Source organism: Oryctolagus cuniculus, chromosome 18 (assembly GCF_964237555.1).
Source record: "Oryctolagus cuniculus chromosome 18, mOryCun1.1, whole genome shotgun sequence".
NCBI classification, from domain to species: Eukaryota; Metazoa; Chordata; class Mammalia; order Lagomorpha; family Leporidae; genus Oryctolagus; species Oryctolagus cuniculus.
Window position 1 is genome coordinate 61,021,871 of NC_091449.1, and position 20,760 is coordinate 61,042,630.

The 20,760-nt window shown below is 44.1% G+C and overlaps 1 protein-coding gene across 4 annotated transcripts in view; it reads left to right on the forward strand.

Annotated features, from left to right (window-relative positions):
- The window catches only part of WWOX (WW domain containing oxidoreductase), a 1,022,922-nt gene that overhangs the window by 572,919 nt on the left and 429,243 nt on the right, over window positions 1-20,760 (forward strand). For 2 of the 4 annotated variants that reach the window (XM_051847312.2, XM_070062787.1), the window contains one exon: window positions 1-16,204. This exon is cut by the window's left edge and continues 57,289 nt beyond it. The exons of the other annotated variants lie outside the window; for them this stretch is intronic. The gene's annotated coding sequence lies outside the window, so the exon portion shown is untranslated. Of the gene's footprint in view, window positions 16,205-20,760 lie in introns of those variants that run through there. 4 annotated transcript variants of the gene reach the window in all.

Sequence of the window (20,760 nt, forward strand, 5' to 3'; positions counted from 1 at the left end):
AGCAGCAGCAAGACCTGGTATCTGTTGCTGCTCCCCATACAGTTTACGAAATTCTAATCCACAAAAGCTGTTTGAAATTTCCATTAGGAGATTTGCACAAGTGGTTAAAATTAGTCATGCATTCTTGGTCTAAACTGCAGGAAGGGTATCTTTACTGTGAAAATGATTATGACATGTTAAAACTGTGTAATAGTAAGCAGACAGTTTTCCGAGCTGCTGGGTGAGTTCTGGAAATGCTCCATTTATTTTCTCCCTATTGACTCCTTTCTTTCAGGCAAGACTGCCAGTGCGTTGACTTGGAAAACAACCGAGGCTGAGCAATTTCAAAGCACTGACATTGCGTGGCTTCGTTTGGGGGCCCCACCAACTCTTCATTTTTTAATGGGCTCGGCCCCCTCTAAAGCACAAAGTGCATTTGGTTTAGTTTTGTTTTTTTTTTTAGAAGGAGTTTTATAAAGAAGCAAAATTCTTGGTTCTTTCAGTTGTCCCTCATTAAACATTTCTAGAAGAACGACTTTGCTTCTAAGGTTAGGGCAAAGGCAGTGACTTTTGCATGCTGAAAATCAGCTGCCTAGTTTATTTAGTTACTGACTCCTTTTTAGTGCAGCAGTATTTTAGTATTAGAGAAAAGGCTGTGATTTCCTTTGATATTAAAAATCCAACCACTTATATTTTCCAAAGCCATTTGCATTCAGTCTGACGGCCGCTAAAAATGTATGTGGATTTTTCATCTGAGAGGTTTTCTCTATGCATATTGTTTACATTTATCAAATGTTGTCCTGCCCAGCACTTTATATTCATTGTAGCTTCCGGACCTCGCTGACAACGTAGTCTGTATGAAAAACAAAACGAAGCATGAAACAGTCAAAGGGACTTCTTCTGAGCGAATAGGAAAACAAGGCCAAGCAAATGTGGTTATAAAAATGAGCCATGTTTCCAAGCAAAGGCTCTGTCTTTGTTCTATCATTGGTTTGTCAGTTGTCAATCAAGCTCCCCTCCCCCTTAACACTCGATCATGTGAGAAGTGTTGGCTCTGCTCTTAGCCTGCATTTGTGCAGCCTAAACATTCTGGTAGAGTTTCGTGAGATAAATACTTAAAATGACAGGAAAGGCCTGGAAAAAAAAGCTGATATTGTTTGGGATTACCCATGCAAAAAAAGTATGATATTGATTTGCTTTTTTACTTCTGGTTCTCTGTGTAAAGCCACACAAGCCACCAAGGCATGCAGCTTTTATGTGCACATGCTTAGGAGAGAATAAAACAAAACCCCTATTCCTGCAATTCTGATATGTAGCCACCAGGTGGTGGTAGTGTCTCTTCATACCTGCTGGACATAGGTATCCATTCACTTACTCCCTATGTAATGTTAAGTGTGTGAAGAGCCAGGTTTAGATGCCATGTCTACGGAGTGGGTTAGATAGCTTTGTGTACTGAAGAATTTTATTTCTGTGAGACTATACTTTGTAGTCAGCAGATGGTTTTTGACTGAATTAACCCTCATCATAAACATTACACCTTGCTAACAAAAAACATTTCCTGCTTACAAACTCCATGTTTACTAAGAATGTCAAAAAAGGAAACAGCTGAGGTATGTGTTTGTGTGTATGTATACAGATAGATAGATGTATAGGTAGGTAAGCTGTTTTATCATGAGTCTCTCCATCAGTGCAACTTTGTTTCTTTCTATGGCATCAGGCTCTCTCTGGGAATCATCTTTCTGCGGGCATCTTGAGCCCATCCTAAGTCTATCTTACGTTTCTTCCTCTCTCTAATTCATAGCTGCATTGCTTGCTATAGCATTCTCTGGATCTCATCTCTTTTTGAAGTTTTTGTTTATTTCTCAAACTCTAAAGCATCCCCAGGGAAATCCCTCTGACCTGATAGCTGGGCCCAAGACGAAGGCTTTTCCCACCTTGGGAGGCGCTGAAAATCCAACCAGGAGAGGCCTTGCAGATGCACTTTCCCAGCCTGCCCTCATTTCTCGGCCTGTGTTCACCAGGGCACTGCTGCAGCCATCACCTCCAGTGGTTCTCCCTGGTAGCAAACCTTGCAACCCACTCAGGACACAAGGCCTTTGGAATTTACCAGTGTGTTACCTTGAAGTTCCCAGGAGACCCTGGGCCACATAAATCATTGAATACTTCAGACAAAACATAAACTTACTGCCTTCCAAGAACAAATTATTTTGTTATCACACAACCTCTTAGCAGTGTTGATTATGATCATTCAGAAAGTTTTGGTGCGAAGGGGGTTTTCTTCACCTCTTGGCACCCTGCACCCCCTACTGAATGTCATTGGAGGACAAAGGAATTCCTCGGGTATGTTAAAAAGCTTGTAGTAGTCACAGTTAACTTGTGTGCAAATTTTTTTACTTTTTTTTTTTCCTGAATGTCTGAGCAAAACCCCTGAAGATCTTAGAATAGGTGTGCCGTAAATAAAACACCAGCAAGGTGTGCATGTCGGTGCCTCCTCGTCAGCAGCACTTGCCCCTCTTTAAGCACAAGCACAGAGGCACTGAACGTCTTCCTGCACTGCATGCTATAACTTCCTTCTCAGCTTATCCTGCAGAGTTTGCTGTGTCAAATTCAGGGAATCCAAACTCTACTCTGCCGTGACAGGGATCTGAGTCAGATGTGGGGCTGCTCATGCTGTAATCAGGGCATTGAACTTTGCATACTGGACGGTCTCCTCCGCCATATTCTGTAGTTGACCCCCTTTTAAGTGAGAATATAAGGCCAGTGTAACCAAGCACCTGAAATAGTCATGGATTTTATTGGTTAGTGTGTTTACCTACACTAAAAAGAAAAAGTTAATAGACATGTCCTGTTTATCATGGAAGAATCTAATGAGAAAATGCTTTAAATATTAGCTTATGTAATGTTCCCAAAGGAGCTATCAAGTTGGCTTTACTACCCCTTTTGGGTAAACCGTGGGTCAAAGGAGTTCAACCAAGTGACACAAGGTCATCCAGCGAGGCTGTGAGTAAGCCAGGACTTAGACCAAGATGCTCAAGCCAAGTGCTTGGGCAATGGTTGGAACACAGAGAAATTTTCTAGTTGGCAGTATCTGCCGACTCCAGATTATAATTGCTGTCTTAAAGAATAAGAAATAATAATGTGTATGAGAGGACTTAAAAATATTCATTGAGAAATAGAACTAAAAGGTGAAAATTAAAAATATTAACTTAATTTTTCAACAAAAACTGGCTCAGGTTCAAGATGCTTTTGTAGGTAATGATACTAACTATCTAATCCATCCCTAAGGAGCTGAGCACCATGGGAATTTAACCACATTTTTTTTATTAACTGAGAAGAATATATGCCTTTAAAATTTTTTTTAAGATTAGGAAACAAAAAGAAGTCAGAAGGCACCAACTCGAGAGTGTTTGGTGGATGTCTACAGATTTTCCTGGGAGACTTTGCCCTTGTTTGCTGAGAGGAGCTTTGTCGTGGTGAAGGACTCTCCAGGGTGTTTTCCTGCTCAAGCTTTGGCTGCCTTTCTCAAAACACCGTCATATAAGCCGATGTTGTCATTCTTTGGCCCTACCCAGAGTCAGCAAGCAAAATGCCCTGAGCTTCCCAGAAAAGTGTTCACGTAACATTTGCTCTTGGCCCATCCACGTCTGCGTTGACTGGGCTGCTTCCACTTCTTAGTAACCGATGCTCAGATCGTGCTCTGTATTCAGGACCATACTGGTAAAGCCGTGTCTCTTCCCCTGGCTGGAATTCTTTTAAGAAATGCTTGAGGATCTTGATTGCTGTTGTTTAAAATCGATATCGAAAGCGCTGCTCTGGTCTGCAGCAGAACCAGACACAACAGTTCTGGTACCCGATAAGCAGACAGTTTGTTCCACTTTAATCCTTCAGGCAGATGTGGGTCAGCTGAATGAGTTTAGACATCTGCATTGCTGGCTGTTGTTTCTGCTGTTAGCTCGGTCCTCTTCAATTAGGGTGTGAATAAGATTAACTTTTTCCTCAAAAATTGATGTGGATGCTCTGCTGCTAGGAGTTCATCTTCAACACTGTCCTATTCTGGTTTTTTTTTTTTTTTTTTTTTTTTTTTTTTTTTAATTTTACTTATTTTGAAAGATCTAGAGAGAGAGAGAAGGAGGAGTGGGTAAGAGAGATCTTCCACCCACCAGTTCACTCCCCAGATGTTTGCAATGACCGGGGCTGGGCCAGGCCAAAGTCAGGAGTCAGGGGCTACATCTGGTCTTCCATGGAGGTGGCAGGTGCCCAAGCAATTGGTCCATCTTCTGTTGCTTTTCCCAGGCCTTTCACAGGGAGCTGGATCAGAAATGGAGCAGCTGGTACATGAACTGGTGCCCATATGGGATGCTGGCATAGCAGGCCACAGCTTAAGCTATTATGCCACAATGCCAGCCCCATGTCCTGTTCTTTCTTAAAATGAGTTGTCCACTTGTAAATTGCAGAATTCCTGGGGACATTGTTCCCATAAAACTCTTGTAAAGCGTCGATGATCTTGCCATTCTTCTGCCCAAGCTTCATCATGAAGTTGATACTTGTTCCTGCTTCAGTTTCAGCAAAGTCATATTGCTCTGATAGGGGCTGTTTTCAAACTGATGTCTGTTCCTCCTCAGTGCTTCAAACCAGATCTTGTTCAGACGTGTGATAACAAGTTACTGTCAAATTATTTTGATCCAAAAAGCCTTTCAAATCCATGGATTTTTTTTTTGCATAATACACGTTTTTGGTGAACAGTTTAAAGACCCCTCATTATAAACACCATTTCCTCTCAGGAGCTACTGAAACCTAAAACATGTTCCACTGGGAACTTCAGGTTCCACAGGCATCATCCAGAAGGCCAAGGTCATCCTTCCTCTCCAGGTGGCTCTCCTGCGGCAGAAGTCACGGGGATTTCAGAGGTAGTTACTCGGAAGATGCTTCAGCCTTGCCAGGCACTGCCAAGGTGTGCGTGCTGGACTGGAGAAGCATCCTCCTCTTTCTCGAGTAGTGAAGATGCTGTCAGTAACTGTGAAGGCAAGTCTCGGATGGAATCAGCTCTCCGTCAGCAGCCTCGGTGTGAGACGAAGGGATGGCTTAGGTGAGGAATCCGCTGAGTTTCTGTTCTCAAGTAATCAGTTTGCAAAGGAATAAAAATACGTGAGTGGTACTGTAATGATTACAAAACATGTTCATATATGTGATCTTTATTTTTTTAAGATGTATTCACTTATTTGAAAGGCAGAGTTAAAGAGATGCAGAGAGAGAGAGAGACAGACAGACAGACAGAGAGGTCTTCCATTTCTTGGTTCATTCCCCAGATGGCGGCAGCAGCCGGAGCTGGGCTGATCCGAAGCCAGGAGCCTGGAGCGTCTTCCAGGTCTCCCATGCAGGTGCAGGGGCTCAAGGACTTGGGCCATCTTCCACTGCTTTCCCAGGCTATAGCAGAGCTGGGTCTGAAGGGGAATAGCTGGGACTCGAACCGGCACCCATATGGGATGCCAGCACTACAGGTAGCAGCTTTACCTGCTACACCACAGTGCCAGCCCCCATGTATAGGATCTTGAGTGTCACCACAACCATATGAATTAGCTAAATATTATGTTGACAATCAGCCCAGCTTCACAGACAAGGAAACTGAGACTAAAAGAATTAAGGTATCCATCCCCTAGTCACATAGTGAGGAAACAAGACTCACCCTTTAGTCTGCCAAACTTAGATCCTAGCTGGGGTTGTCAGGTGAAGTACAGAATACCAGTTAAAGGGCATGTTTTGGATAAAATCCTATCGCTGGGACACACACTAAACAGATGACTGTCTGAGTTACACTAACACACTCTATTGTGGTTGATGTGAAAACAAACGCACCTGGGATCCTGTGTTTTTCTATGCTGGATCTGGCGCTTGCCTGTGTTGTCTTTTTTATCTCTGCCCTGCTCTATCATGTGGTCTTGGTATCATTCTGTGATTCTATAACAACCTTGGGAAATAATTATTTTTAAAGTTACTCTGTATTAAACACTTGCCACCTGCTCGCTGCTTTGTGTACTTTATTGCCTGTCCTTACAGCCACCCTGGAAGCTGGGGATCATTATTATCCTTTTTCAGATTAAAGACAAGAGCAAAAGTGGAACTCAAGAGGTTCAGTGAGAAGGCCTCACAGTGGAAAACAAGACCCCAGCTCTATATGTGCACCTCTGAGGGTGTTTATTATTGTCTACACTGTGACAGGATTTTAAAAAACAAAGGAAAGAACGAAGTGATGTTTATAAGCAGTCACAGTGGCATAAAGCGGCTTGAGGGGACAAACCAGGTGTTGGCCTTGTTTAAAAAATTTTTTCACCAGCACCCAGCAAACTGTGTGCCAGGTAATAGGGCCTCATCACACACCTGTGCATCAACTGCTATGTTTCAAGAGCAATTCAAAAAAGGGGAGAATAGAAAACAGGATGTGGTTTGCACGTCCATTTTTGCTCTAGAAGTGTGTGAAATTTTGTCAGGATCATGAACTGTGTTTCCAAATGTGAAGATAAATCGTTCCCCTGACCTCTCATGAAGTGACATAATTCATCTGAAAGGTTCATCGCCCTGCTTGCCATGAGGCTGTTCCCTCCCATTCTCCCCGTTCTCCAAGTCCATCAGAAATAGACGGGGAGGGAGAGAACAGGAGAGGAGAAGCTGGCTGGTTCTGAGTGTGTGGAATGTGAGGCCGAAACCTCCACCCCTCCTGGTAACACAATACTTTTATCCCGTAATCACAGCCTGCGGGAGACAAAATAACAATTCATCTGGAAAACGAGATTAACTCATTTAAGTTAAGCAGTGATCACAGGGAGAAGCTTGTTGGAGTTGTCTGGCTGGGGGAAATTCTGCAGACCCTCAGCCGTTCCTGTTCGAGGGCCCGGGGAGCAAGATGGGCCAGGTTGGGGGAAGTCAGCAGTGGTCAGAGCCGGCCTTTATGAGATAGGAATATTGCCCAGGAATTCTGTTAATCTCGGACACAGCCCCTTTCTTCTGAGAAGGGCTGTGTGCATGTCTGCCCCATCAGAGCAGCCTCTCAGGCACCAGCCTGTGTGCAGGGCGGCGCTGCTAGCAGCTGCTCAGTGAGCAAGCTCTGGGCAGCTTCAGGTTCAGGACCTCTTAACAAAGAACACGGACAGACTTCCCTACCACCCCGAGCTTATGGGCTCCTAAGGAGTTTGCTTCATACCAGGCCCCATGTTCCGGAGGGACGGTTTGCTTCCTTGCCAGCCAGGGTCAGGAGCGGTGTATGTGATGCTGTTGCTAGTGTTTCGTTTCCCAGATGGTGGTGGAGACTCCTCCCAGGTGGACTCCCCCGACTAGGACTCGCTCATCTTTCCCACCTGGAGAACACGTGTTTCACCCACACCTAATTGCCCCCCAAATCACCCCATGGCTCGTGCATTTGGGGTGGTTGGGGACTCATTTCCTGAATGGCACACACAATTAACTGCTGAGAGACTTGCTTCTGGAAGCAGCACGCTCAGGAAATGGGGCAGCTGCTTCTGCCTTTCCATCATTCCTGCCTCCCAGCGCACCCCCACCCTCCACCGCCTTTTCATTGTTCGCTTCGCAGCCTTGGCCACACTTGCTAGAAGAACTCACTCTTCCTCTTGATGTGATTGGAACTGAGGGACCTTAGAATGCGTTTCTCCTCTGTGCGCACACTTTTTTTTTTTTTTTTTTTTAATTTTCTGCTCCTTCATTAACTGACTTGCTGACCGTTAGAAATGTATCTGTTTGTCAAAGCAAGATTTCAGGACCTAATGAATGCTCAACAGAACTCAGAAAATGCACAGTGTAAGTCATGATGGGAGACACTTGCAAACAAATTTCTTTAAAGCCAACTGGTTAATGTAGGCAAGACTTTTTCAGTGTCCCCTCTGCTTTTGCTAACCTGGCCTTTGTAGGGCAGATAAGCAAATATAAGGAGGCTTCATAAAATACATTAACTTTTAAATGCGTTTCCTGTTAATCCTTTTGAACCCCATATAATGTTGTGGACCTTACAGTTATGCTCCAGGGAAGTTATCAGGAATGTTCAAAGTGATACATGCCTATGCATATGTGAATATACACACATATGTTAAAAGGTATCACTCTCCTCTGCGAAGATATTTATCAATTCTGTGGCTTGTTGAGTAATATTCTGCTAAATAATTCTTCTACAAACAGGAGTAAGATGTTCCTGTTTGGCCATTCCATGTGCTGTGGAGGGAATTGTAAGAATAGTGGCTGCAGCCACTCAGAGCTTTGTTGAATATTTAATACTTTTTGTGGATCCATCAAGGAAGAAGACTATCAATTTTAGAGCATGCAGCTGTTCGAGAATAATGGTTTGAAAGACCAGCCCCAGAGATCTTGGTGATTAAAGTATGAACAGATGACGGAATGATAAACCTTAACGCTTAGAAACGTGTTTTTATAGTGCCATCCTTACATAACATCGTCTGATGAATGTATCTGAGACGAATGGAGCAAATGGAAGAACATTCCGTCAGGGGACGCAGCATGGTTTGAATGCAAATGTTCATTCAGATTCCCACGTTCGCAGTTGACTGTGGGAATTGATCAGCGCTAAAGAGTGAGCTAACAGGAGCCTCCTCAAGGCCTACTGTGCACACACTCCCACTATAAGCACATGAGTATTGATCACAGTTATTCCGTAAACGTATTTTACAAATTCCCTCTGTGCACATGCCATTTAAATTAATCCAAATTCCAAACAAAGCCCACTTGGAAAGAGCAGCTGCGCTCCCATACACTAAACATGCACAGTCTATGCTAGCTCAAAGAAGAAACCACAACACTCTGCCTATCCTGGGATGCCTGAGCTCTTGAGTCCCTGTCTCTTAGATGGTGGGTGCTCCGTGGTGAGGTCTTAAGTGAGAAGTGCTCTGAGTGCTCAGCCAAAGCTCACTGGACTTCAAAATGTTATGTGGATGAAAAGCAGCTTAAGAGATGGAGCCTGTAAATGCAATGTGTGAAGTGCATCTGAATGTGAATTTTTTTTTTTTTTTTTGACAGGCAGAGTGGACAGTGAGACAGAGAGAGACAGAGAGAAAGGTCTTCCTTTGCCGTTGGTTCACCCTCCAGTGGCCGCCGCGGCCAGCACACTGTGCTGATCCGATGGCAGGAGCCAGGTACTTATCCTGGTCTCCCATGGGGTGCAGGGCCCAAGTACTTGGGCCATCCTCCACTGCCTTCCCGGGTCACAGCAGAGAGCTGGCCTGGAAGAGGGGCAACCAGGACAGAATCTGGCGCCCTGACCGGGACTAGAACCTGGTGTGCCGGCGCCACAAGGCGGAGGATTAGCCTAGTGAGCCGTGGCGCCAGCCATCTGGATGTGAATTTAAACAGCCCTACTGTCAAACATTCAATTTTGAGACAGAGACATTTGAATATGGGTAAGGTAATAAAGATATTAAGAAACTATTGTTCATTTTTTAAGTATCATGGCATTTTAAATAAAACTCATTTTATGTGGGAGATACATTCTGGGAAATTTACAAGTGACATTGTGTGATGTCTAGGGTTTACTTTAAAATAATTTAGAAAAAATAATCTAGTTGGAGGATAAGGCAAATTAATTCAAGATTGGAAAATGTTGATAATTGTTGGCTGACTATGGGTTCATTTAATTAGTTTCTCTACCTTAGGGTATGTTGGAAAATGTCCAGAATAAAATACTGTCTGAAGATCTCAAAAGACAGACTGCCAAAAATAGGAGTCAAAAGTGGCCAGGGCAATGTCTCAGATACTCTAGGCAGGGCATGGTGTGAGCTGGAAGAGCCAGATAGTTCCTGATACCTGGACCAACAAGGCTCAGGCTATTGTTGACCATGAAGGACTAGATTACCTACCCTAATTGGAACCTTAATTTCTAGTATCACAGAATGTTATTGTTTGAGTTAGACCCTTTAAAGAGGAGATCAAGTTAAAGCAAGGCCTTTAGAGTGTCCCTAATCCTATCTGGCATCCTTACAAGAAAAGGAAATCTGGATGCACAGACACGGGAATATGCATGCACCGAGTAGACCGTGCAAGGACATGGTGAAACGTTGGCCATCTACATGCTAAGACAAGAGGCCCCAGAAGAAACCAAACTTGCCAACACCTTGATCTTGGACCTCCAGCCTCCAGACAAAAAATCTCTACTGTTAAAGCCATCCAGTCAGGTATTTTGTATTGGCAATCTCAGCAGACTTTATGACCCAGTTCTCTGGAGAAACACCCTCCAGTAGGGTCCTCTTTTGAAAATGTGAGCTGATATGATGGAAGAATGACCTGTCTGTGATTGTAGTAGTCAACCTTCTCTCACAATAACAAAATGCCTGGTGTAGGGTACCTCCATAAAGACTCTGGAGGTTCGTAGTCCAAGATCAAGTGGGGCACATTGTTTTGGCCTCTGGCAATGACAGTCTTGCTGACGGAGTCCCAGGATGGCAGAGGACATCCCATGACAAGGGACAGAGAGAATACTTGTTAGTCTGTCTGTCCTTAGAAAGTTGGTAGGACTCAATCCTAGGGATTCTACCTTTGTTACCCATTGGACTGTTAATCACTTCCTATGGGCTACATCTCTAAGCAACTTAATTGGATTATATTCCCACCTTCCTTATACCATTATCTTATGACTTTGAGGCTAAACTCCTGCATCAGTTTGTGGACCAAATCCTATTCAAACCATTATAGTGGCTCCAGCTCTGCCGCCTTAGTAGGACTGTGAGCATCGTTGTTCTATTTCTGTGAGAGTATCTTTGGTAAGATCAGAAGGGAAATTATAAAAAGGGGATGGAATAGTAACTTTAAAAGACTGAATGAAGCCAAAGCTCATTTGTAGAGGCCCCTTCTGGAAGGAGTGCATCTCACAGTATTGTGCTCGATATATGCTAGATGTTCTCTCCTTTGTTCACAGCTAACCATGTGCAAGACACTATTCTGACAGAGTCAGAAAATATGTGGATTCAGTGTTACAGGCAGAGGACACAGTAATTGAGACTTCTGGAGTTAAGGAGTGTGGCATGTTGGAGGCACTAGGAGATTCGGAAAGAAGAAATGAAGAGAGAGCTTGAAGGTGAAGGCTAAGAAGCTGGCATAAGCCTTATCACAAAGAGCTTTTTAAGCCATGATGACGACTTGAGATTGTATTCTAGTTACATTGAGGAGCCACTGGATGGCTTTAAGCCAGAGAGCATGATGTAATATGATATGGTGTGATACAACTTGATGTTTGAAGTGATTTAATGTTTTTGTGACTCGTGACAATCATAACTACTGAGTAGAGAATAGATCATCATGGATTAGGCTGGGAAATACAGGGACCACTTAGAAGGTGAGTTAGGAGTCCAGCTGCAAGTTAAAGGAAGCACAGGAGGAAGTATAAAGGGGTAAGCAGTTTCATCACACTGTGATCAGTCATCATTGCCAGAGCTGGCCTGGCATTGACTGTAAGCTCCCAGAGGTCAGGTGTGCTTTGTAGAAATATACTCTGTCTCCTGACATTTAATGTTCTACTCAAACTATTCCAAGAATAAAAGTGGTGGACTTTTTGGTAGTTAAACTTCGTTTAAATCAATTCTAGACCTTGCAATGCTGAATACCAGGGGAATATAGAGATATGCTATGGGAGATAGATTACATTGTGATTTCCTTAAGTGTGGAACATGAAATGATGTAATCAGAATACTGTGATATAACCATACTTGATATTTTGCTGTTTGTTTATTAACCATAGGCTTTTTTTTTTTTTTTTTGACAGGCAGAGTTAGACAGAGAAAGACAGAGAGAAAGATCTTCCTTTTTCTGTTGGTTCACCCCTCAAGTGGCCTCTGCGCCAGTCCGAAGCCAGGAGCCAGGTGCTTCCTCCTGGTTTCCCAAGCAGGTGCAGGGCCCAAGGACCTGGGCCATCCTCCACTGCACTCCCAGGCCACAGCAGAGAGCTGGCCTGGAAGAGGAGCAACCGGGACAGAATCCGGCGCCCCGACCGGGACTAGAACCCAGAATGCTGGCGCCGCAGGCGGAGGATTAGCCTAGTGAGCCGCGGCTCCGCCCTGACCATAGGCTTCTTGGCTGTCTTGCTCAGTGCCTTAATTGTATGAACTTGCAGAGTAGGGAGAAGAGAAGTACTTTGAAGGATGTGAACTGTTCTCTCGGGTGGTAGGCAGGGAGTGGAGCTTTCTGTGGGTGGAGCCCATTGTGTTGGGTCTTGATGAATGAGTACTGGTGTCCCCACCCACACGGCGGGGGCACAGTCTGAGGGAAGAGAGGCTTTCTGAGGAGGCACTGAAGGGCAGCACTCGGTTGCTTCTCTAGATGCCCTAGCGCAGAGTTCGATGTGATTAGACCCTGGTGGATCTGCTGGAGGATGAGGATGATAGCGGTTGGCAAGTAATTGAAAAGGTCCCTGATGCAGGGCTAGGGAACCATTTTTTCCTACCAAGGAGCCATTTGGATATTTATAACAATATCCTCAGGCCGCACAAAATTATCAACTTAAGAATTAGCCTGCTATGGATACATTGAATTTAGAGTCCTGCCTGTGGTTGCCTTGGCATAGCCCGATCAGAGGATTGATCAGGCATTCTATGCTCCACACCCCTGCTGTACAGTTTCCTCCTTCCTCTTGAACCTCTGTCTGTCCTTCCCTTGTGGGGAGCAACTCGGACTATACTGATTACTGGAATTAAGACTTATTCTATGCATCTGCTCTCCCACAATATGGCGCTGGGAGAGAAGAAAACAGCTTCTACACAGCTGCCTCCAGTTCAGCCAATAAACTGTGGGACTTGCTCCTGATTGGAGGAGAGCGGCGTGCTCGGCGTGTGGGCAGCCGGGTTAGGATTGGCGGAGGAGGACTATAAAGGAGGAGAGAGACGGCATGCACCAGGAACATCTAAGGGGAACATCTAAGGGGAACATCTGTGCAGCCCCCGAGAGAGCCGGCCGGCGGTGTGCCGCTCCCCTGCGGAAGTGGGGAAAGTGGCCAGGGGGAGCCGCCCTTCCACGGAGGTGGAAGGGACAGTAGCCAACCCGGGAAGAACCAGCAGCAAACCCGGGGAGGGCCGAGCAGACGAAAGAACAGCGCAGGGTCCAGTGTCGTTCCTCCACGAAGAGGGGGAGCGACATAATGGTGCCGTGACTCGGATATGAAGCCTAGGCAGGGTTTAGTGTCGTTCCCCCATGAAGAGGGGGAGCGACATTCCCTGCTCCTTGTTATTGGGACTCTGTGCTTGTTTGAAACCTCTTCAGAACATAGTGGACTCAACACCAAGTGTCTCCTGGAAAATGGATCCACTTCTCTGCCTTTACTTTAATGGTGCCTAAATGATAGATGTTAATAAAAAGCATTTTTGCTTGGGAAAGCACAATGGTATTCGCCTGCCAGACTGCAAACGTTATTTGCTTTATGGAAGGGGATTTCAAATAAGGGGTTTTGGTGGTTGTCTTTTTGCCTCAACAGTTATTTATAGAGAAAGTATGGGCCATTGCATGTTTATAGTATCTCTTTTTTATGGCTGCCCGAGTTATTATTTTTTATTGGTTTGGGTAGTTATTTTGCACATTTGTAAACAATTATGCAGTTATGCAGCTGTTGTTCCATAGAGGCCATATGCATTTCCACGCTAGGAGAAAACTCCAGGAGGGATTCTTACTGGATACCATCATGAAAGAGTTATTGTGGTGCCAAAATAAAAAATAAGACTAGCTCAGAAAGGATCAGTGGTTTTTTTTTTTTTTTTTTTTTTTTTTTTTTTTTTTTTTTTACAGAATTTGGAGCTAAATGAATTTATATTTTTTTGTTTTCTAACTTCAGAGTTGGAGTGTCAAACTTCATAACTGGATAGGAAAGTTTGGCCTGTTTTCCATACTTGAATGGAAAATATGGCATATGACAGAAATGAAATAGCCAGAAAAGCATGTTGTTTAATAAATTAATGCATGAATAACTTGCAGGCCCTTCCTCATATTCTTAATGAGGGAAAATACACATATTTGTGTGTGTACACACGTGTGTGTGTGTGTGTGTATGTATCTTAGGAGACTTCCGGGTTTTCTGAGGGATTGTCAAAATATATTGTTAATTTTTAATTGACGAATACTAGTAGTATGTGTTTATAGGTTACAGAGTGACGTTTCAGTACATGCATACAAGGTGTAATGATGAGATCAGGGTAACTGGTGTATCCATCACCTCAAACATTTATCATTTCTTTGTGTGGAAAGCATTCAGAATCCTCCTGCTAGCTATTTTGAGATATGCAGGTTTTTTTTTATCATATTCATTCTGTGCTGTAGAGCGTTAGGAGTCAGTCTGCCTATCCAGCCGACCTCTGCTGAGGAAGTTTTTGGAAAGGAGGAATTCACTTTGGTGACAAATATTTATTGAGGTCCTATTATATGGCAGGAATTGTTAATGATTCGTGGTCATAAAGTGTGGATGACGGTGGCTGGGGCCACTTCACGACATGGAGGAAATGCTAACCAGAACTCTTTGGAAATAACTTGAAATAGCATTTCTTGAACCAACACAATTGATAAAAGATCTGTCAGGTGCCAGGCCCTGTGGGAAGCAGTGGTGTGGAGTGGGTGAGTGGAGAAGCAGATTCTTCTCCAGCAGAGCTCAGCGATGTTGATTGAGATTACTAGCCCTGCCCCTCCCATCACACAACCTGGTTTCAAATCTTATCCCATCATATATGCTCCATGGGGTTGTGGGGAATCACTTACCTCTGAAAGCCAGCTTTATTTTCCATGATGTATGGTAAGTGCACAGATTGTGTTAACACCATACCTCATCCCTGTCCATCACTGCAATGTGAGTGACAGTGGCTGAGGGGGAGGCAGCTCCCCCCAGTCATAGATAGCCTCCCTAACCATCCCTGCTCGTTCTGTTTGTGAGATCATTTGAAAATCATAGGGCAAGTGATGTGGACTCAGGGAAAGAACAGAAATCAAAAAATACCAAGGTTTCCTTAAAAGGATGCACAGCTTCTGGTGTACAGTCCCACGAGCATTGAAAAAGTCTCTAGCTGTTAGGACAGCAACCCAAGGAAGAGCGTAAGATAAAATTCCAGGGGCTGGCGCTGTGTTGTAGCGGATACGGTTGACGCCAACCTCCCATATAGGTGCTGATTCAAGTCCCGGCTGCTCCACTTCTGATCCAGGTTCCTGCTAATGGCCCAGGAAAGCAGTGGAAGATGACTTGGCCCCCTGCCCATGTGTTTGGATTCCTTCCACCAATGTGGGAGACCCAGAAGAAGCTCCTGGCTTTGGCCTGGCCCAACATGGCTGTTGTGGCCATCTTGGGAGTGAACCAGCAGATGGAAACACGTGCTGTCTGTTGCTGTCTCTCCCTCTCTCTGTGTAACTCTCCATTAAAAAAATAAAATTATAATAAATGGGGGAGGAGTATTTTTAATTGAGAAAGAGAAGAAAGAATGTTAAGATTTCTTTTAAAGGAAAGAAATTCCCTGGATGCATTGAAAGAACATTTTAAAACAATCATTTCTATTGAAATAAGTTAGTTTGTCCTATCTTATACTGAATCATAATTTTTTTTAACTTTTATTTAATAAATATAAATTTCCAAGGTACAGCTTATGGATTACAGTGGCTCCCTCACCCATAACTTCCCTCTCACCCGCAACCCTCCCATCTTTCACTCCCTCTCCCATTCCACATAATATTTTCTTACATGCTTATTTCCTCTGAAGTATATTGGTAGCATTTATAATTTACCAAATGGAAAATAACACTTGGCTTTGGGCTGCAGCAAATTAAGAATGAATTTTTAGCCGATGATATTATCTTTTTCTCTTAGTATAACAGGTAACAATCAAAAACAAACATAGAAAAGCAAGCAAGAAAAACCTAGCATTTATTTGCACTATTTTTCTGCAAAAATATTATTTGCTTCATTTTGCTGTTTCATTCATTTTAAGCACTTTTCTCCAAAATGTTCTACTCTAAGCTACTCTCAATTCAATTTAAAGTGAAAGGTTTTTTGAATTTAGATAATTTACATATAAAAGCATTGCTGTACATTTTATAAAATGACTTGTGTTCAGAAAACAACTATTTCAATTTAATCTTATTGTTATTCTGCAAGTTGAAATACTTTCCTCTTTCTTTTCAGTCTTACTAACAATATTCCTTCTTGTCCTAATTTTAAATTGTTAGTGTTTGAAAATTGATGTGCTTCTTTTAGACCCCGGCAGTAAGACTTAAGGCCCATTGTGGTTTGTCTGATAGACTTGAAGATTATGTGTGTGTATGTGTGCGACACAGAGAATCTTAATAATAATCTGAGCATGACAGGTATATAGCTGTTTCTAAATTATTTTCTTCCTTCTCCCAAGAAATTTTGTTTGCCAGTGGCTGTATCTATTACAACAAAAACAAAGCCAAAGAAATATATACCTCATTTTATGTTTAAGAATTTACAATGCCCTTTTTTTTTTTTTTAAATCATTGTTTCCCTTTTTCTATGTATATAGAAAAAAGACACTGTTATTCTGGAGAAGTCCTTAGGAACCAAGTCTCTACCTCAGGATCTTACATCCTTATGTGTCTTTGAGAAATAAAGCCAGATGTTTAATAATTGAGACCACCGTTGTCCTAGGACGTCTGGCAGTGTTTAAATTCCTGATCCTTGAATTGAATGGGAGGTTCTGACTATGTAAAAGGAAACCCCGGAGTTTATGATTCTGCAGGCTCGGGTTACACTGTAAATTTCCACTGGTCTCTGCTTCTGTATCTCTTCCAGAGTTTAGGCTTTATCCCCAACTGTATTAGACAGGCAGTGACCAAGTGGCTTCCTCCAGAAGCACAGGCAATAATTTCTTAGGGAGAGAATTCACAGCCGTTTAAGCAGGAGCCACAAAGCTTCAGCAAAATTAATTTGGTCCTAACCAAAAGATAAGTGTACCCCCCACCATCAGGGTGAAACCCAGAGCCCCTCTCTGTGGATGGCAGGCCATTGGGACCCCAGGGAAGACTACTCCAAGGTGGTTCATTTCTGTATTAGTAGCCACTGTCACCAGCTCCTGCGTCTCATTCATTTCTGTGGGTGAAGCCGTTTATTGGTGACCACTTGGAGATATGCAGGGTCTTTTCAAAGTTCATGGAAAATGCATTGTATGAAAAAGCTGTGCATGGATATCAAAAATTTTTGCATCAGAAGTAAATCTGTCTTTTAATTCTATTTCTCCAGGAACTTTCCAAGCAGCCTCTAATCTTGAATCTATTTATATTAATCTCTTAGCTGAGAATCTCTATAAATTGCTGTTCATGATTTGGGTACCACACGATCTGGGTCCAATAATTGGCAAGTGTCATAAATATATTACAGCCCATTTTGCTTTCTACACTTTGCTTAATTTATATTCCCTATGTCTGTCTTAAATAACATATACTTTTTCATGAAGAAAATGATTAGCTCTTTCTTCACAGTATTCTTTTCTCTTTCTCCCTCAGGCTTTACAGATATCACAATACCATTTCACATTTGCTTGTTAATTCCTAAGTCTGTTTTAAAAATCAGTATTGTGCTAACAGCTACTCTTTTTTTTTTTTTTTTTTTTTTTTTTTTTTGGACAGGCAGAGTTAGAGAGAGAGACAGAAAGAAAGGTCTTCTTTCTGTTGGTTCACCCCGCAAATGGCCGCTATGGCCAGCGTTGCACTAATCCGAAGCCAGGAGCCAGGTGCCAATGCAGGTGCAGGGCCCAAGCACTTGGGCCATCCTCCACTGCCTTCCTGGGCCACAGCAGAGAGCTGGACTGGAAGAGGAGCAACCAGGACAGAATCTGGCACCCCAACTGGGACTAGAACCGGGGGTGCTGGCGCCGCAGGTGGAGGATTACCCAAGTGACCTGCAGCGCCAGCCCTAACAGCTACTCTTGATACTAGTGCATAAAGATATTTAAGACTATATATAATTCAGCTATTGGGTGAAGTGTTCTCTAAACTGGTAGAAAGTAAGCAGTATTTTCTCTTCTTTAGACATTCTAGGTAGTAGGTTTAGGGCAGTCTGAACTCCTCGTTTAGGGAATCTGCTCTATAGGGAACAAGCATATGCTCTGAGACCCGATTCCACTCTCTACTGACTGTGTGACCTTGGACAAAGGACTGAACTTCCCTGAGCCTTTTCTGAAATATTGAATAACTGATAGCATCACAGCAGAGTTCATCTAGGGAGTGACTGAGAGAAGGTTTACACAGAGCTGGGCACACAGCAGGTACTCCCAAGACTCCCCCTACCCCTTGCCTAGGAAGATGGAGGTCCTACTTCCTGTCCTGTCAAAGTGTGTAGATGAGTAGAGCAAATGCATACTTGCATAGAAGCTGGAAGGGCTGAAGTCGCCATGATGCCAAGAAATGACACCCTGTGTATGTGGTGTTGCTCTTTAAGGAGCTTTGTAAATAAGCGGTTAAACAAGTTAGGATCCAGCCGCATTTCTTCTTCACATAAGGTAATGTGATCTATATATATATATATATATATTTTTTTTTTTTTTGACAGGCAGAGTGGATAGTGAGAGAGAGAGACAGAGAGAAAGGTCTTCCTTTTGCCGTTGGTTCACCCTCCAATGGCTGCCACGGCTGGCGCGCTGCGGCCGGCGCACCGCACTGATTTGAAGGCAGGAGCCAGGTGCTTCTCCTGGTCTTCCATGGGGTGCAGGGCCCAAGCATTTGGGCCATCCTCCACTGCCCTCCCTGGCCACAGCAGAGAGCTGGCCTGGAAGAGGGGCAACCGGGACAGAATCCGGCACCCCGACCGGGACTAGAACCCGGTGTGCCGGCACCGCTAGGTGGAGGATTAGCCTATTGAGCCGTGGCGCCGGCCGGTAATGTGTTAAATATTGATACTTTAAAAAAAAGGAAGAAGAAGGATCTGAGATTTTAACCAGTATCATTGCTTCACATGACTTAATTAAGATACCCTGGTCTCAAAAGAGGGTCAACAGTTAGCATTTGTCACTCTCTCGGTCTGTCCAGTGGAGTCCACTGCGGAACATGAGCAAACATAAGGACCACAGCGTCCTGCTGTGGGTTTGGTCAGAGGGACTTGGGGTTCGTTCCTCGCTCTGGCTCTTACTAGTCCCCTGGTGTGAATTTAGGCAACTTCACTCAGCCCTCTTGTTCTGTTTGCTCATCTGTGAAATGGAGGAGGGTTTGGGAATGGAGTGATAAAGACTGTATCTGAAAAGAGACTGCAGGAAATAAACAGCTGTCATGTTTGGCATAGCTCCTGGAACATAGGAAGCATCCAATAAACAGTGGCAGCTATTGTGATTTTTCTTGTCTTTAACTTCCCTGCATGAAGTAGGAGCACAGAACAAGGAGTTCTTCTGCCTTTTCAGTAGCTGTGTTCTTTGTGCGACGATATGAGTGTTTGTCAGCTGGTCACTGTCATGGAAACATGGGAGCAGAAGACGGATGTAAGTGGAGCAAAACTTAAAACTTCAGTTGCTGTAAATAAACAAAGGAATAGAAAATGATGCCAAGAAGCCAGGAGTTAGGAGCCGGGCTTAGATGTGATGCAGGCTGTTAGGGGTAGAGGAGGATAACACGAAAGAAAGAGGCAGGCCAGTCCAGTCCCTGCTGCCCTGCCACTTGTGTCACTAACAGAAGTGCAGAGCAGGGCAGTTTCCTCTGATAGGCAAGCTTTCTTAGCAGCTACAGAACATGTATTTTCTTCTTTGTGTGTTAAGTTCATTCCACAGCAATATCTTAAAGCCACCGGGGAAGCTTTTCCAAAAGCCACAAATCGTTCTTTCTTACCTTTGGAGTCCAAATTTGTCAGTGTGGCCATTGCTGAGGAGTCTTCCCCAGGGACTCGGGGCAGAGAGTGCAGGGTGATTACAGCCTGCTCAGGTTGTCCCAGGCTGCGATGTTTGGGGAACTTAAGCCACAGAGCAAGTCTGCCTCTTGGTTCTTAGCTGTACGTCTCTCTCTTTCCAGCCTCCACTCATTTACTGTTTTCTTCCCTTGCTCTTGGGCGTTCTGAGACAATTTGCATAATCTTGGCAGCCTTTCTGTGAATGACCGTTGGAGCCCTTAGGGAGTCATTCCAGACATTGGTTATTGCTTTCCCATCTCTGTCAAGGTCAGAAACAGAACCTGCCCTTTGTTGTTGTGTCGCTCCCCCTCTTCACGGAGGAGCGACACAGGACCCTGCGCTGTTCTTTCGTCTGCTCGGCCCTCCCCGGGTTTGTTGCTGGTTCTTCCCGGGTTGGCTACTGTCCCTTCCACCTCCATGGAAGGGCGGTTCCCCCTGGCCACTTTCCCCACTTCCGCAGGGGAGCGGCACACCACCGGCCAGCTCTCTCGGGGGCTGCACAGGTGTTCCCCTTAGATGTTCCTGGTGCATGCCGTCTCTCTCCTCCTTTATAGTCCTCTTCCACCAATCCCAACTCGGCTGCCCACACGCCGAGTACGCTGCTCTCCTCCAATCAGGAGCAGGTCCTACAGTTTATTGGCTGAACTGGAGGCAGCTGTGTAGAAGCTGTTTTCTCCTCTCCCAGCGCCATATTGTGGGAGAGCAGATGCATAGAATAAGTCTTAATTCCTGTAACTTAGTCTAGTCCGAGTTGCTCCCAGTTGCTCCCCACATTGTTGTATCAGTCAGGCTGAGCCAGTTGACATGACGGATATTCCCCCAAATTTCAGTGCATTCATATTGAATCCTTAACATAATAAGGATTTCTTGATAGCTCCAGTTATGGACTAGGGTGGGATGTTCGAGGTCCTGCAGTTTTCTCCCAGGGGCTT